General features: G+C 44.7%; 1 long non-coding RNA gene across 1 annotated transcript in view; it reads left to right on the top strand.

Moving 5' to 3' along the window:
- The first annotated feature begins 106 nt into the window (after positions 1-106).
- The window catches only part of LOC142066440 (uncharacterized), a 32,913-nt gene continuing 13,995 nt past the window's right edge, over positions 107-19,024 (top strand). The window contains exon 1 of the long non-coding RNA XR_012663708.1: positions 107-3,515. This is a non-coding gene — a long non-coding RNA (uncharacterized LOC142066440). The remainder of the gene's footprint in view (positions 3,516-19,024) is intronic.

Below are 19,024 nucleotides of genomic sequence, written 5' to 3'. Positions count from 1 at the left end.
GTGCTCAGCCCCTGTCCCTGATGCCCTGTTAGCTCACTGCATCGCCTAATGTTAGTCCCTGGCCTTTATCCTGGAGCAGGGCTCTGCAGCTGATGCTGCAGCTTATCTTATTCCCTCACCAACTGGGATTCTGTGCTTGCTAGAGTTCAAGGTTGAGCTATAAAAATCTGTTCTGGTCTGAAATCTGTCATAAAACTAGTTACACGCGAATGATGTGTTTACCGGGCTGCAGGGGGAAATGAGGTCAGCCATTGATAAAGGAGAAAGTGTTGGTTTCTGACAGATTTTTTGTTTGTTTTCTTTTCAGTATAACCTTAAAAAGTCTCCATATTTTTCTCATGCAGGCTGTTAGCACACTACTTATTATTATTTGGGCCCAATGTTATTCAACATCTTTATAAGTGATCTGGATAATGGGATCAAGTGTAGCCTGATGAAGTTTGCTGATGACACCAAACTGAGTGGGGAAGTAGATAATCCAGAAGGGAGAGCTGCTCTGCAGGAAGGTCTGCATAGGCTGGAAGAGGGGGCCAACAAGAACCTTATGAAGTTCAACAAGGACAAGTGTAAGGTCCTGCACCTGGGAAAACATAATCCAAGCACAGCACAGACTGGGATCCACCTAGCTGGAGAGCAGCTCTGTGGGACCTGGGGGTCCTGGTGGGGGGAAGCTCAACATGAGCAAACAGTGGCTGCTGCGGCCAAGGCGGCCAACAGGATGCTGGGCTGCATCAAAAAGGGCATCACCAGCAGAGATAAAGAAGTCATTATCCCGCTCTACTCAGCGCTTGTCAGGCCACACCTGGAGCTCTGTGTGCAGTTCTGGTCCCTGCTGTACAAAAAGGATGTGGATGGGCTGGAAGGGGCCCAGAGAAGGGTGACCAAGATGATCCAAGGACTGGGAAGCTGCCGTACGAGGATGGGCTGGGAGAGCTGGGTTTGTTCAGCCTTGAGAAAAGGAGGCTCAGAGGGGATCTCGTCACCACGTACCAGTACTTAAGGGGCAGCTACAAAGAAGATGGAGACTCCCCTTTTACACGGAGTCCCATGAAGAGAACAAGGGGGGATGGACACAAGTTGCTCTTGGAGAGATTCCGAATGGACACAAGAGGGAAATTTTTCACAGTGAGGACAGTCACCGTTGGAATAATCTCCCCAGGGAAGGGGTTGACTCGGCCACGCTGGACACCTTCAAGAGTCGTCTGGGCAGGGTGCTGGGCCATCTTGTTTAGACTGTGCTCTTCCTAGAAAGGTTGGACTAGATGGTCCCTGAGGTCCCTTCCCACCTGGCATTCTGTGATTCTGTGTGATTATTAGAAATTCTTTTTACCTAATGTAGTGCATACCTCTGTGGTCTGCAGTGAGTTGGAAAAAACCCAGCAAGACGTCATCCATGAGACAGCACTTGGTGGTACATGAGAAGATTCAGACGAGATCCCTGGCTGCTCAAAAGGTGTAGCTAACAACTTGCAAAATCACCTGTGTACTGTAAGCCTTACCCATATTAACAAACCAGTGGGTTTGATTTATCTCCAGGAACCACCATTTTGCAATGTGCTGCCACAGCCACCTTTGATACTTGGAAGGTGACATCGTTTTGTCTGATTGTCCATGATTTTTATTCCTCTTTTCACACCAGTCCTTGTCTAGTGTCTCATTCAGAAATGAGCAGTTCCTTGAGGATGCTTTCTTTTCCAGAGGCACATTCCTTCTCCTTACTTACTGGTAGAGCCCTTGCCTGAAACATTCAGTGGTTGTTGATAGCAGTAATACTACCAAGAAGACACCAGATATAATCTGGACTATGAACTTCATTAGTTTCTGTGAAATGATCCGTACACACCATTGCTGATTTTGACTCCTAATTTTTTCTTGTTGTTGTTTAGGACTGGATTTAAGCCCATAGATGTTTTCTGTTTATTTCCTGCTGGAGGGGGTTAGCGTTTGACTTGCTCTCTGTTTTGTTCTGCATTTGTGAAGATGTTTTACAGAAGCTAGCTTGGTTCCACTGTATTTACAAACTCCTCTGTTCTGCAGCCAAACACTCCACAGTCCTTGAGAGGTTATTTTATGATTTAATATGGGTTCTCTATGAAGAACAGAACACCTCCCCATCCCCCATGCTTTTCTGCTAATGCTATTGCCTTTCAGTGCCATAACCTTGAAAAAAGCTGACAACACAGCAGCAATACTACCTAGACAACTTATCTTCTGAGCACTTCACGGTGGGCTGCCAGATCTCGGTTGGAGAGGTATTTATCCAGCTCTGTTTAGACGGGAGCAGGCTCTTGCATACAGGCTAGCCAGCCAGCGCCCTTTAGAAAATGGACTTTATCACCCTTTGTGTTTGTGGATGTTGTGAGCTGTTGTTTCACAGTAGGTGGAAGAAAGACGTATCCCGCTCCGTTCCAGTGAGAAACACAAGACAGAAACTGATATCAGAGCCTGGCCCCTGTATCTGCCACACCTTTATTTTTCCCCTGCTGTGATGATTTACAAATTGTTACCTGTCTCTTGCAGGCAATGCCAGAGCCTGCACTGGATCATGTGATGAAAGACTAATTGGGTACCTTCTGTCCCAGCAGAGTAAACCGAGATCATAACCTTTCAGGGATTAGGAATCTAATTATCTGGAGAAGCTGCCACGAGATTGAAGTATCCTTTCTAACCTCTTATTGCTTAGTATTCAAAAACTGTACCATCTCCCTGCACTGGAAGTTTCAAAAGTCACCTAACAAAAAAGATTAGAAGTACCCTTAAATAGCTTCCACAAAGATTATTATTATCTAGTGATAATTCCATCTCTGAGCCTGTCTTCAGTACTTTCTGGATCCAGATGAGCCGAAGATAGCTCATGGCTTTAAAAGACTACACTTATTTACAGGCCCTCTAGGGTGAGGCAGAGAGCTTGTGGGACCAGCTGTGCACTTCAAACGCCTAGGAGGAGACTTTCCTCTTTCCTCCCCACTATTTCATGTTTGATTGATTTGTGGGACTCACCACGGCATGACAGGACTGAGAACTATCTAAGGAACAAAACTGAGGACGGGGTTGTAGATGCAGGTAAAAGGCAGCTACTTCATTATATTGACACCAGCGAGCATTTGAATAAGCACTTGCCTCACAAGGTTTAAAATGATAATTGGGTCAAGAAGAGGTTTGCCTACACAGTTTAGCACAGCAAAAGCATTCGGCACTCATCATTACCAACCTGTAATAGCCAGAGTGAACATCGCTGTCTGCAGTGGATGAGAGAGATGGTTTTGGTTTATAAAACCCCTTCTGACTACATATGCCAGAAGAACAGATGCCCTCAGTGAGGGGGATTCAGAACTATTTTTTGTCTACAGCAATCTACTTGTTTCCATTTACAGAAAAAGTGTGTGGCGCTCTGGGTTTCCTGTTTCTTGGGTGAGCCACAGACAGATGAATGGGCAGATTTACGCAGTATGTAATCCAGTGGAGCAGAATGATGTAGAACAAGCAAGAGAATACTTGAGAGATTGAAGATACAGGTAAGGAAATGAGAGTGTAAGATGTGATCCAAAAGACTCTCCGTTTTATGCAGAGGCCCAGTGAGGATTGTGTGGACTGAAAGCACATCTGTTTCATGATAGAGGGGTTGCATTTGCCAGCCTGCCATTTAAGTATCTACCTACCTGTAGGTTTCTGCAGAAAATTCTGTATGAATTCCAGACTTCCACTCCTGGTCCAAGAGATGGTAATGAAGGAGATCAGGAAAGCTTGAGAGTGCAAAATTCCAGCGTGCCACAGGAAAGTTTCCTTCTGCTTGTGTGGTCTGACAGTGGGACAGACATGGTGGGAACCACAGGAACAGAAGAACTGTGAGACACTGAGATGATTCGCTTCACCACCGCTGCTTGTGATTCCTCTTCATTTGCAGCCTTACAGAACTTATTCTAGAGCTGAAAAGAGTTTTATGCTGCGTTTACTGCTTTTTCATTTTGACCTTACACATTTTTTCCCAGGTTTTCCCTTTCTTCTTGTAAACCTGTTGAGTCAGATAATGCATGTCTTTCCCCTTGCTGAGGGACTGAAGGGCAGCAATCCCACTGCAGTCAGTAGAGACAAGTGGCAGAGTCAGAAGCATTTCAGAGGGAGTAATGGGGGCAATCGGGGTTGAATTGTGGAGGTCCCTTGCAAGTTCTATAGAGCTTCTATTAATTTCAGATGGAGCTCCTCCAGGAAACAAGCACCCTATGAATTGTTGTTTAAGTTTTTAGAGGGCAATACAGAGGTGTGCATTTATTTTGTTTGCAAGATGGAAAATACTAGTGCAACAGGCAGCGTACAACAGGCTGTTCCTTAACCTGCCCACTGCTTTTTCTCTGTAGGATGGTGGTACATAGTGGGAAGTTTTCCACCAAAGGAGTTAGGAACATATACAGTTTGTTCTTCTCTGGGTTTTGATGACAGAGTTCGCCATGGCCATTGTTTTTTATTATTTTAATATAAGTTTAAGTCTACAAATAAATGCTGGAGCCCAGGTGGAACAGATGAGATGTGACTAAGTTCTTGGATGATTGATAATGAGCAGGGACTGGAAAATCAATTGCGTTAATTCCTGGCTTGTCACTGGGACGGAGAATTAATGAGAAAATCCGTCTAACTTAATGGTATTTACACATTATACAGACTGTGATAAAATTGTCTTCAGGCGCTGCTTGGCATCGCAGTCACAGGATTATTGTAGATCCAGAGGCAGGAACAGAAATCCACAAGCGCAAAAACTCCCTTCACAAACAGCAAACAAGTGATGACAAGGACCAGCTGGGAGGGCTAAAGAGAAAACAGACAGGCATTGTGTTTTGCTTCTTGAACTGTACACTTAGGAACTTATTGTAGGGGCTGTGACATTGGTGTGCGATGATTTATATTGTGCACGGTGCTGTGCTTGTGATAAACACTACACCCTGTGGGAATCCTTCCCTCCAGGGCTCTTAAAGCACTTTGTAGGCAGCAGGGAGGCTGCTCATCTCACAGTGCAGAGGATTCTAGGTAGCTCTTTAACACGTTGGAAATTATTGAGCCCCCATCTTCTTCTGGTTAGGGAGTGGCCTGCAATTGTGCTCGCTGAGCATGAAGAGTTTGTGCCAGACCAGCAGTAGTGTTATGACACTGAGGGTGAACCAGTGGAACCAGCTTCCCTACACTGGCCTGCCAAACACGTCAGGTAGGAAAGCAGCAGATGGTCATTGGACTCCTGCAGAAATTTGTGAAGCTGACGATATCTCCTCTGCAGGACAGAACGTGCATATACCTGCTCAAATGAGTGGGGAGCGCTGGTCTTCATCATGATAGACAGAAAAGTGAGTCTGTCTCCCCAGCTGCCTCCTGTCTGCCAGGAGTTTATCCAGCTGACACAGCATTAGTATAATTGATGGTATATTACTGAATAAGTCATCCATAAACCCTGTGTACTCAGAACACCTGCATCCCTCTTGCTTTTCTACTCAACCTCCGTCTCCTTCTGTTGTGTTTCATATGCCCTCCATCCTCCAATCTACGTGTAAGTATTCTGAGTGCTTAAAATCCCAGCAGCTCCCAGAGCTGTCAAAAGGGGAATAAAGGGAGATGCTATATAGAGAGCGTCACTAAATTTGTGCAGTGTTTTCTCTCTAAAGATTTGGTGCAGGTTCTTTTCTTTCCATCTCGATGTGTCAAAGCCTTAGTTGTGTTGGAAAGTTTTGAAAGAGAATGATAAAAAGTTTCCCCTTCTGACGGGCAGACAGCTACAGGGATGAGAGTCAGGGGAACAGGCCAGACCTCAAATGCCCCCAGAGCTGAACTCTGCTGGTTCTTGAGCTGCCTAGATACCTTCTGTATAGCTGCCTCTATAGCCTAGAGGTCCCAATTCGCAAATCTAAATTTTTTTAGGAGAATTCCTACAGGGCAAGTCCTGGTTATCTCCTCTAGTTTGTGTTATCCTCAGGTTTTCTACAAGGGTTCTTAAACTTTCAGTGCCTTTCTTTGTGTTAGCCAGATCCTACTGCTAGCCGGAGATGCAAGGACCATCTTTCTCCTGCAGTCTGCTTATCAAGAAAGGGACCCAGATTTTTCATAGTTTCCAGGCTGCTCTAGCAAAGGTTCCCAGGTTCTCTATTTGCAGGCTTTGAAAATATAGCTGGGTTGGATCCACTATGAGACTTTTCTGATAGTGGTTGTTTCAGAGATCACATGCTACAGGTATCCAATATGGTGGCGGGCAATGGGCAGAGGCAGGCTTTCCAAAGCTTTACTCTGCATAATCTGCTATGGAAGAGAAAAATAGCACCCAGAATGAAACAATGTGGGGCATATATACCTTTCTGAGATGTAAAGCAGTGATCTTTGTCAAGGTTCAGATTTAACTAAGTTTTCTCACAGGTGCTCAGTAAAATCCTAGACTCAGGCAGAGGCAACCTATGCTATGGCTATGTTTAAATGATGGAAAGGAAGTATCGTGGTGTCATGAAGAGAAGCAGCTGAGAGCTCCTAAATTTCATCTCTGTCTCAGGCGTAGGTGTTTTTTCTCTCTCTGTATGTTGCCTAACTGGGAGGAATCAATAACACTGCAAAAACAGGATTTCTAGGGTGTGACAGTGTTACATCTGGGAAGAGATGTAAAATTCAGTTCTTCCAGCTCTTAAAACATCCAGGAGAATCTCTCTTAAATGCCAGTATAAGTGCACTTGTAATACATGGATTGACTAGCTCTGATTCTCTCCAGTGGAGGATAACAGTTTGCCTGCAGCCTCTCAGCTTTATCACACATCTCCACTTAGCCAGCAGGGAAATTTAGGAGAGTGCTGAAGCAGCCTGCTCAAGGCCACACAGTGGATTGGTGCTGTCACAGATATAAGATCAGGAAGTGAAACTATTTGCTAATCCTTTACATTTCTTTTTTGTTGTTCATTTCATGGAGGAGGGAAGATGGGCTTAGAGGTAAGGAGAGTAATAAAGGACCATTCTTTGCCAAAATGCACTGAGAAATCTCTAAGCCCAAGGCGTTTGCCACCACACTGTTCCTATTCCTTGGAACTCCTCACAAAGGAAGCAGCTGTCCAGAGTTGCTTTGGACATGTGTCCAAGGTGATTTGGATTTAGGGAAGGCATGTTGTTTCCCCTTCTGAACGTTATTGAATTCAACCCTGACAAAGCCAGATGAGGTGGCCACTGTGGCTGCCAACTGTAGTTAAGAACAGAATGCTCTCTGAGTAAAAAGAAACTGAAATCCCAAGTGTTCTTAATTCTCATGATTTCTGACAAGTTTGTGGAAAGCTGGCTTCTTAATCTCCAGGCTTTGTTCTGCCTGGAGACCCCCTGCTTTCATGAACTCCTGCTATGCCTGTGTCACACGATCATCAGACAGGAAGATCAATGAGCAGATTGTGCTGTGCCTACATCCTCTGGTGTACAGGTGTGCTGTCTCACAGCGCATAAACACACCTTTGGATGGCCCCAGACTGGATCACTTGGGTGCAGAGAAGACAGGAATTATGAGGCTGTGGGGTCAATCCGTAATGATGCATGGTCTGCTTGGCTGATGCTCTGAGTGTTGCTACCACCAGGAAAAACTACACTGATACGTTGTGGGAGAGGATGCTCGGCACTGAGAGCCTCAAACAGTAAAACTCAGTGCAAGTCTATGCCCACTGCAGTGATCTGTCCTGGGAAGAGGGGCAAAGTGTTACTGAGGGAGAAAAAGGCTTGCTTCATACTCAGTTTTATGTTTAGGAGGTAAATTATAGAAGCAGCTAGCGTTTCAGGTGTTAGTCTGCGGCTTGCAGGCTCATGTAAAATTCTTTGCTCAGTAACAGCTTTTGCGTCTGATAGTGGATCAGTTGCTTCCCTTTCCTGGTCTCAGTTCCTCATCTGAAAATAGGGATAATTGTTCTTATCTTGCCAGGGCAATTCCATGACACATCTGTTAAGACTCTGAGGTATAAAGATACTATTGTGATGAAAGCTTCGTCCGTAATTAAGATGGAAGTTTAGATGGTTTTCTAGATGATCTCCCCAGGCCTGGTTCTGGGGAAGGGCTTGCTGACAAGAGGCTGAATCAAGACTTCCTTTCTTTCGATCTGCTCTTGTCTACAGGGGAATTTTACCTTCTTCTGTTGTGGGCTTAATCACTGGAAACTCTACAGTGCATGACAAGACTGTGAAGAAAAAAAGATTAAAAAGCAAAAGGATTAAAATCTCAAGGGCTCATCCATTGTGTGCTGTGGAGAATCTGCTCAAACTGAAGCCTCTTGGAGAAGCTGCATAGATCTCTATATTAGTTCTGACAAGGGGAATGTCTCTGTGTCTCTGCTATTAAGGCTGAGCGGCTGTGTTCCTGGACCTTGGACAGCACATAGGCATCAATTTATTCAGACCATAGCCGGGGAGTGACCTTGAAGATACAGCACGGAGAGCTGGAAACTTAAGCTGGAAATTCTACATCCTGGGTAATAGAGTGTATTTGATGGGGTTAACTTTGTTTGCTTTCCTGGGGAAGCAAGGAGTTTCTCTGATTTTTGATTGATTTCTTTTGAAAAGATCTTAAACATTGTGGACTGATCATGAGCATGTTTTGTGGCTGAATGCAGGCAGCTACATCCTCTTATGCTAGCTCACCTTTAAGAACTGAGTAGGACTTAGACCAAGCACTACGTCTCAGCTCTAAGAGTCTGCAGAATAGGGAACCTGTGGTCTGCCAAGGATGGATTTTGTGGCTTATCCACAGTTATTGAGAGATTTCCTTGAAATAATGGTATGAATTGCTTAGGAATTGAGAAAAGTGGTGGCAGGGGGAAAGGGGAGCATGGAAATATGTCCAGGAAGAGAACCATCTCTCAGGGAATAGTCAACAAAATGAAAATCTCAGTATTCTTTCTGCTGCACAAGACATATGCTTGAATGGGTCCTCAAAAGCCTTTGAAGACTTTTATTTGGCAGAGCTGAATGCTGGCAGTGTATCAGTATGTCCTTTGTGGCGATAATAGTCCTGAATTTACTTTGAGGAAAAGCTACCTTTCCTTAATTCTTTAAGGGCTGGAGCATTATCTGGTTTAAAGGTTCCTCTCATCTAACTCCACTCCTGTCTCAACAAGGGATTAATGTGTCATCTGTCTGGCTTCTAAGTTACGATGGGAGAGTGGAAAATGGTGGATTTGATGGAGTAGCAAAACTCGATGTTCATCTTAGGGAAGCAGATATTAAAATACTTCAACAGAAAAAGAACCTCTGTATGCTTCAAAAGCCTGAAATGTCTGAGGGCCTGATGAGATGTAACAGTAGGAATAAGGGGAAGGTTTATTAGCAATATCCCAGGAACTCAGAGTAGCTGAATAACTCATAAATCTTTCATGAATTTTACAAAAATGAGGGATGAAATCCTAAACAGCGTAGATAGATATATAGAGAGAGATATTTCTTTTGCCTGAGAATATCTTGGTAAATTATTATCTTTTGAAATTAAGGAACTATCTGGTTTGGGTTTATATTATTTTTCAGCAGTCTAAGAATCTATTAAACACTTTGTCTGAGAGTTTTGTGATCTTCCTCGATAGAAGGAATGGGGAGTGAGAACATTTTAAATTCTAAACAACCCACATTTGACTGTGAAATTGTTACTCCAAAGCAGGAATGGGATAAAGCAAGTAAATGAGATTGCACCCCAATTTATTGTGGAACATCTGCGATTTCAGCTTGCACTAAATGATCTGATTTGTGCTCCTTATTCTGTGCTGATGGCCCAGTAAAATGTCTCCAGGAAACCAAGTTTGCCAGTCTCTCAAAGAGGGAGAGACCTGGGGAGAGCAGATGGAGGATGTGTAATGTGCACTTCTCTTCTTATCTGCTTTCTTATATTACAGTTGTCATTGTAAATGACAACTGGTCTGATCCAGATGTCACTGAAGTCTATGCTCAGAACTGAGTCCTTCTGATGGACTGGGACCTGGCCAACAGCCTTAGGCAGCCACACTGTGCCTGGGAACAGTGAGACATGGCACAGCTATTTTATGTTGCATGACCTGTACTCTGTGGTGCTAACAGCAGATTAGGCAGGAGGTGAAACCCACTCTTCCCCCAGAATCCACCCAGACCGTTCAAAAAGAGAGGAGAGGCAACCAAGCAGTATGGGATAACTCAATGGAAACTGCAGGCTGAGGGTTTAGTGGAGAAGGGCCATTGAGGAAAGGAGGCAATTTGGAGATTTACAGGCTTACAGGAAAGTTCTGGTTTATTCTAAGTAGCTATATTTCATCCCCTGCTGGGAATCTAATCCTCCTTGATCTTCAGGGCTTTGCCTGTGATTCCAAAAGTGTGTCAGTCTCAATGCCAGCTTGTTAGTAGTGTGTGGGGGCAAGAGGTCAAAAATCAGAACGAAATATGATACAGCAGCAAATGCTTTCGGAGCAGGCAATGAGAGAGGAATGAGCTAGGGCCTTCCTTGGCCTTGTGTCCAGAGATGGAACTAGAAAGATCTGAGGATCCATATAAAGGATCCTCATCTGCTTCCCTGGCCTCCATACCATTTCTGTGTCTGCTCCCTCCACAAATAGTACTTCAAGACCCATCCATCTTCACTGTTTCTAAAATACAGTGAAGTTTAGTTGTTGGTATGGGTATTTGAAAGCCCAAGTAGTAGCACCTTATCCCCATTTCTTCTGTAGGCAACGTTTTCCCCTCTGCTTGGAGCCTCAGGTTCTCCAGTTGCTCTACAGAGTGCCATGAGCAGACTGCGCTGAGAGCGCTCTGGAGGCTAAGAAAGCACTTAGCATCCTTCTAATGTGAAACTTTTTCAGCACATCTGGTTAGAAGAATGAAGGTACTTTATACATGATAGAACCTCGGGGAAGGGAGAACTCACACGTGAAGAAGATTGTCTTTGAGTGGAAAAACTGGCTTGCTTTGCTTCTGTGCAGGCATGCAGCTAGATGTTGCAATGACCCTGCAGGGAAATGCAATGACACCCACAACAGTTTGACAGCTTCCACAAATCCTAGTCTCACCAGAATTGTCCTCTCACCCATGATGCTGTGCTTTGCACATCCGTGCTACATGCAGTTACGAAGGCAGCCAGATATGCAGGGAAAAAAAACCTGCTTTATTCATCTCTGACATCTTTTTATTGGCCTCTGTTGCTCAATTTTAATAAGTGCTGATGGAAAGCCTCATGCTGGCGGCACAGGAAGCCCAAGCGCTCTGCTGCTACAGAACGCGGTTAGTAGTAGCACCGTTTCCCTCAGGGTGTGCAGTCAGTGTGGTTCAACCAAGTGCCAAGCACCATTCTGCAATGCCAGGCGTCCAGCCCAATCAGTGTGTGGCTACTGAAAAGGCACTGCTAAAAAAGGATTAGCTACTGACAGCTGTAGTAGGAAACTGGGATGGGAGATGTGCCTCATTGCAGAGAACTGCCAGGACCTGTCTATGACGAATGGGAAGGCAGTCCTCTTGGAAGCCACTGGGCTATATTTCACCATATTTTCCTCTAGCTTTCTACCGAGCTCCCCAGCTGACAGCACTGCCTGTGCCACACGGCAGCTCTTAGATGTTGATACGCTGTAGTTACTGATGTCTTTAGAGAAATTCCGACAGGCGGAAAGGCTTTTTATCCCAGTGCTGTGCAATCCCAGATCCCTTGTGTCCAGCACGAAATACCTTGCATGCAGCGTCAAGATTGACTGGAGATAAGGCTTCGGTTACATCGCTAGGTGGAGCTCACAACATGAGAAATACTTGACTGAGAAGAGCCAAATTCTCTGTTATTGGCTAAGCTGGCTGTTTTAGAAGAAGCTGGTGTGGGAGGGGTGGCAAACTGACATGTAGGGGAAAGATGTAGTGTGAAAAGAATGGAGGGGAGCATGTGTTAAAGGAAGGGAGGTACTAGAGAACGGGGAATGAGGAAGCATGACGTTGAGAGCTGTTGCTTTGGAGTGAAGATTTAAGCTGCAATTCAATGAGATATGTTGTTATTTGAGGATCTGCTGTATCCCATATTTGTGGATAACCTGGGCATCTGCCCTAAGGGCATGTTGTGAAAGTATGACTGGTAAGGACAATTAGTACAGGGTGCTGGCACCTTATCAAGCACAGGTGTATGCGGGCATGTCTGTACAGGCACATGCACGTCACAGAATAAAAGGGCAAACAGTCATCTGTTTGCATCAGTGTGTTTCAGCCCTTCCCACACCCCAAACAAGTCATCTCGCTGACATCACTGGGAGGAACATACTTGCTGTATGAGGGAGGTGTCCAGATTGATTCCTTTGTGTTCACTTTCTATAACATTCGTGCCATCCAATCTTACTAGGCAGGAGGGAAGGAAATTTTAAATTCCATTTCTGTTGGCATCAACATCAGAATCAATCAAGGGACTCATCCTTGGTCAAGTCGTGGAGCAAAAATAATTCCAAATGACAATGTAACTAAGCAACCTAGCCTGGCTAGTGAGCGGTATAGAAAACAAAATTAGTGAAACATTTTGGTAACTGATTTCAAGTAACAAATCAGTTAGGTAAAAATTCTCCCTCTCTCCAGAGATATTTCCAAAAGAAGGAAGAAAAGCTTGTTGAGAAAGTTGTTCGTTGTGATTTGCCTGGCTAGTAGGCTCTTTGGGGTAGGGATCACCAGGGGTCTTTTTTGCTGTGGTTATATTGCACCTAGCGCATGGGCTACCCTCTGCCACTTGTGGCCTATGCATGTAACTAAATTCAAACAAATAGAAGTGGACTACAACCAGCTTAAGGTGCTTCATAAATAGGTTATAAAGGCTCAACACACGTCTAGTGTCTGAGTATTACATGCTAAGAGTTGGTATAAGGCACTTTTATAATGATAAATGGTTTTCAAAATCTGACAGTCATTCATTAATGGATAGATCTTTAATGTTTAGCAAGCACATTAATGTAGTTCCAGTATACATGGTGATGAAACGTTGATGAGAGCAGTGCCAGGGCAATTGTGCCAAAGCTCAGCATCCTGATGGACTCTGCATACAACCCAGCCCATCCCTGGCAATACGTGGCTGGACTTGTCTTCACACTTAAATGATACTGTCTTTTCTAGATATAAATCAAGGGGGAATCCTCATGGGCTAAAATAATTTCTGCCATGCCTGAACTGGCTCAAGCAGAATCATACTAAGGATGAATTTGTTCTCTTCTGCTATCTCTCAGCATCCCCAGGGCTTTAAAGCGAGCATAGGAGAGATGGTATCTATTGCTGCCCTCATATCTCTTTGAAGTTGGAGTCCTTCTTAAGCCTTGGGCATTAGCATACTCCTCTGCAGCCAGCCAGTGACAGCAGCAGCATGTAGTGGCTGTAGTATCATTCTTTAGTTTCTTAATAGCACAGTATAATGACTAGTTCTGTTACCATATCACTGACACAGAGCATTACTAATTATGATGATTAATGGGTTTAATTTGCTTAGAAAGAATAATGTGCAATAATTCCATTGTCAAAGCTGAAAATCTGGAGTTCCAGCTTCAGATTCTGTCAGCACTGTTGTTCCAAACCCTTTTGCGTTGGAGAAAAGTCATTGAGAGATGTTATTTCCCACATGTTTTAGAATACAAGCTGCCTTGGGAATTTTCCTATCCACTGGTAAGGCTGCTTTGCCACCACAAAGGCTATTAGGAGAAATCCTGCCTTTTTCTTTCCTATGCTTAAAATTTTCTTTAATGGTGCTTTTATAAACAATAACAAATATTTATTACCTGTTGTGTGGAGGTAAAGGAATCTGTTGGTTTTTTGTAGCGGTAGGTGAGAGATAGCTCTTGGTGGTAAAGAATATCAATGGTATTATTTCATTTGAGGCTGCTGGCTGGAGAGGCCCTGTAGTGCTGTGTTTTATAACTCCCATGCTAACTGGTCCTGCCTATTGCAGGTCTGCATGTCTCCTAAGCTCCAAGGAGCAGTATTGGAAGGGATTGCTTACATCAGGGTAGTTTCATGCTATTCCCCTTGATATGCAGTTTGAAGAAAATCATTACAGCTTTTTATAGTGTCAAAGCCTCCAAAGATGATTGGGGCCCCAGCTGAGCTCATTCAAAGGTGGTATAGTCCCTGCACACCCCACATCTCTCCAGGACAGCCTGGCTGCTTTTCCAGTTTCTTCCCATTACCCAAGTTTGCCTGGCTGTGACTTCCACGCACCAGACAGTTAAGTTTCTTAGATTGGCAAAATCGCTTCTGCGCTCTGTAAGCAAGCAGAAGAGGTTGGATACAATGCACCATTGTCTGTGATTCAGGAATCTTTATGGCTTTAATTGTTGATTTAATTATCTCTTCCTGTGAGGAAGAAACATTCCCCAAAGGTAAAATAATAATAAAAAAATCCACATTTCCTCTCCCAGCTGTCATTCTGAGATCTAGCGACTCTGTGCTCGCAGCAGCTGTAAATAAACTGCTTAAGCCCTAGCGACTATCATGATTCTAGTGAGTCACCCAACTGACACAGCTTTCATCTGTGTATCTCTGACTCTTCCCATTACCTATCCAGTATCACATTTTGTTGTGATCTATGCTCATGTCAGTACTTTGCATCGGGGTCTGTGTCTGGCCCCCGAGCACTGTCTGTTAAGCCTTAATGCTGCAGAGCATTAACAAATTAATTGCTCTGTGACTGAGGGGAAACTGAGGCAGAGAAAGGTCACCCAAGGCTTCTCAACTGATTATTGAAAGACAGGAATAGCAGGACGTAGCTATGCCCCCTATGCCCCCTTAGCCATTGAATGTGGCTTTCCAACTTAAGTCTCGTCTAATCTGTGCTGCACATGGCATAGGTGTTCGACCTTTCTTCTGAAATCTCCTCTTAAGCTGCTGGCCGGAGCAGTTGTCCTTTAATATTGATGCACATGAAGGTCACAGTTACTTGCTCATGATCCTTAATAGGAAGATAATATTTTTCAGGTACACTAGAGGAAGGAAATCTGAGAGATTTACAATATTTAGCAAGGAGTTGTCAGAAATCTGTGTTTTTTCCAGCCAAACCCAAGTCTCATTGAAGCCTGTACATAGATTTTTCTGGCTTCAATGAGAGTTGTATGAAGATATTACGTTGCCAGCCACTGGTGTGCTGAGGTGCTTAATACATTTAAATAGGATATGATGCTCCCTGCTTCCTGTCCCTGTCAGTGGACCAGTATCAGAGGCTTATTGAGGTGGAGGCTGCGTATCAGTAATGAGCAAAAAGGTGTCTGATGTACTCTGCAAGGCACCTGGAGAGTCAGTGCTTGTGGAGAAAAGCCCTTGTAGAAAGGCAGGCTATTGCTGCAGTTATGACTGTCCTAAGAACTGTGGCCTGGGCATCCTGCCTTGTCCTTGCTGAGCCATTCAGAGCCAGCGCGTTGTGCTGCCGGGGCACCCCAGGAAGAACACTGCTCCTCTGCAGAGCCTTTGCTGTGTGCCCTCTTCTGTACCAGCCTGCATGGCATGCTGCCGGGCTTACACGCCCAATGAACCACCAGCTGGCCAGAAAGCTTGTTTGATTCTTCAGCTGCCTCTTTGGCTGCTGGCTCTAACCATAAAAAGGGAATATGGGTTCACCCACAGGCCGTTACGACAGGGAACTCCAGCAGTCTGTCTGTCACCTTATGCACTTTCCCTCTTTCTCTTTTATTTTCTTCCTTGCTTTTTAGCGGGATCTTTGCTACTAGTGTGTGCAGTAGAGGAGATGATAGTGCAAGACCCTCGCTGAACCTTGTGCCCAGCCCACAGTTTTAGACTGTTTATACCATCACTGCTCTTCTCTCCTTCATAACTCCAAGTCAGATAAATCTCAGAGATCCAGCAAAGCCTGCCACTGACTACTGTTGTCTGCTTTCTCTCCACGAGTTCATCTGTCATACTGCTCAGACGTGGCCTCCACTCCACTCTTGAGTTGCCAGAACGTTGGATTAAACATAAGGAGAGCAGGTTTCTGTGCACTTCAGGAAATGACGGGTGAGACAGAGGGCAACTCCTGTGTCTCCACTTCTCATTTGCAAAGTAGGACAAGTCTTCTTTTGTCCCCATTTTTTCTGTTTTTAGATAAATTCTCTGAGGTGTTGATATAGAACAAACACATAGTGCAGAGGGACCCTAATTTCATTTGAGATCTTTAAGAATGCTGTAATATCCAAGGGGATATTTTGTGGCAGAAAAGAGGATGATGTTGAACTGTTTGTGATTCCTTATTGGCTCAGCTATTTTTCAACTATCCATTAAATCAGTCTCCCCTCAAATGAAGCAGAATCTTCAGTATCCATTCCCTCCTGCTCCACTGAAACAGTTAATAGATAATGTTCTTGTCTGTAGTCCTGCCAGGAGTTTTTTAATTACCTGTATGGTTTTATTACATAATGGCAATGTTTGCTCCGTTAGGCTATTGGCATCTTTGCAGGAAGCAAACAAACCTACTGGCATCCATCAAGTTGAGTAATTACAGAGAGTTTGTTTACTTTTCTCAGTTTCCCTGATCAATACTGGCACTAGTTCTGCAGCCTGGCCTCCCTGCCTGGCTGCTCACGCAGCCAGTGCTTATCCTGCTCCCATAGCAGTCAGTTAGTTGGGAGATGTGAGGGCTTGATAGTCCTGAAAGAACAGGAAAGGGACTGACAAATGCTATAGTGTCACCCCCAAAAGCATAGACACAGGCAGCGCCCAGATTGTTCCCTGATCTCTTCCTGTTGTATTTTACAGCTAGTGGAATCTAGGCTTTTGTACCACAGGTGGTTTTTACAAGGAGTTGGGAAGCGCCTTTGGCCAGTTGTGTTTAGGTAGGCTGGGTATCTACTCTGCAGAGCCTCCTGGCTTAAATATCTGTTCCCTGCACAGGCCTATGTTTAGAATGAAAAAATAAAAAATGAGAGCCCAAGTATATTCTCTTTCATATCCTCATCCTTATGTGCTCGATTATACTTGTCCAAATAAGGTGTGAAATGCTACCTAGTGGAAGGGAATCATTTTGCACTGTAGCTAGCAATAAGGTAAGGTACAAAGTAGGAACAGCCTAATGCAAATCATGGATATGATGTCACTCTGTCTTTCGGTCATTGCAGTGTATTGCTGGGGAGTTGTGTCAGCCATCCATCTTTAGCACTGAAATACTTCAGTGGCAGACAAAACCCACCCTTAGCAGTGAAATAAACGGACATCATGGTAGAAGTGGCATCTTGTGCGTAAGCCCTCCTTTCATGGCTTGTTTGTACAAATGCTCCGGAGTGGGTCACTGCTAGCTTGTGGAGCCCAGGAAAGGCAGAAGACCCAATTCAGCAGAGAGGGAAGAAGTAAAGGCACAGCGGGAGGTCCTGACTCCTCTTCTGGTGAAGGTAGAAGGGGAAAGAAAGGGCGAGACATTGAACTAAGTGGCTTCCATCCTGAACACAAACAACTTCTGTGTGCAGAGACAGAACCTCTTCTGTCCATGTTAGAATTTACTTGGCAGGGCTTGGTAACATAAGGATTGTGTGGCCTGACCCTCATCAAGTGGAATGTGTTAGGCACTGGGGGAAGACTACAATGTCACCACTATTCGAGCAGTGAGATGTGGTATAGCCTAACGCAATGATTTCCTGAAGAGAAGGTAAGGTGCAGTGAGCTCTGAGAGGAGGTGGGGAGACTGAGCAAGGCTGGCAAAGGAACGGGATAACTCATATAAATGGCAGTGCTTTAACCCTCCTCTCCAAGGTGTGATGAGTCCGAACGCCCTCCTATAGGGACATGTCTGTGGAGATAACTATGAATGGGGCAGCCATAGGAGAGTAGAGGAAAAGCCACGTATTCCCCCACTCAGTGCCTGTCACCTTTCCTCCCCACAATGAGAGCCTTTGGGAGGTGGAACAGGGCCTATGTGCTGACATGCTGTTGATCTGAAAACTGCTGTGTCTTGGAAAGTCAGAGCAAAGGTTCATAATTGAATCCAGCAGGCGCAGGAACCCAGCTTGGGGGCTGATTGGTATTCAGTTCTGGTGCAAAGTGCTTAAGAAAAAACTTATTAATTTCCCCTTCCACAAAGAGCAGGAGTGCGACAGTAATCACAGTATCAAGTCGTAATAATAAAAAAAACCTCAATTGAAAATAGCTGTTAAGACTCTGGAGGGTTCAGCAGGGGAAGATTGTATTAAGATAAAGTAGATTATAACACTGGTGGACATTAAAGGTTGTCATTGTATGGTAAATCACATCAGGAAGTCACAAAAGCTGCTCTTTACACAGTCAGGGATAGAATACTCTGATATAGCACCTGATTTATTCTCTGTCCCTGTTACACCATCCCTGGCAAACATGTAGGTAGAAAGAGGAGAGGAGGAAGGGAGAGACTTGCCAGCTAGACTGGATTTCTGAGCTGTGGTTTTGGGGAAGATGGGTGGGACTGGGGTGGGGCCAGATATTCATCCCTTCCCCCTCTACAGGGTGCTGGGGCTCTGCATACTTACTGCAATGCAGAGGCATGGACTGAAGCTTTCCCCCAAACCCTTCTCTTCTGTGGAGCAGCAGCAGTGAGCTGAGTAGGATACACATGGTTCTAGTGCCATATGTCCCACAGGGAACATCCCGCGCTCCCCTTGATGATGGAGGCTGCCAGCGGGGCTCCCCCACTATTCAGACTGTCTCATTGCCACCACAGAGGCAGCAGCCCGCCAGCAGTTCCCAGTCTCCAATATGTGCATATCTAGCCTGGAACGTAACCCCAACCCAATCCCTAGCATTCCAAAAGTGTCCCAAGCACACCTACCTACCTTTCAGCTGTCCAAACCCTTTTGAAACTTGCCCTCTCCCTTCTTTGCACAAACTAAATTACCAAAATCTCTTTACTGCTTGCTTAACAGTTACAATCCAGGAACGCTGCAAGAACATTTACTGATGAGACTTTACACATTACGTAGCTTGAGCAAAGCCCTTTCACTGTTGGAAGTGTGTATGTTGGTAAGTGGGCAAGACGAGGGCTACCAGCACCCTCCTCCCTGGCCAGTGCTGTGTGTGCATCCTCCCAGAGGTCTGACCCAATTCTGTCTCAGATATGGATTAAATTAATGCCTAAAATCAT

Source organism: Phalacrocorax aristotelis, chromosome 19, assembly GCF_949628215.1.
Source record: "Phalacrocorax aristotelis chromosome 19, bGulAri2.1, whole genome shotgun sequence".
Classification (NCBI taxonomy): Eukaryota; Metazoa; Chordata; class Aves; order Suliformes; family Phalacrocoracidae; genus Phalacrocorax; species Phalacrocorax aristotelis.
The sequence above is the reverse complement of the archived record's forward strand: the minus strand, read 5'-3'. Positions and strand labels throughout refer to the sequence as shown.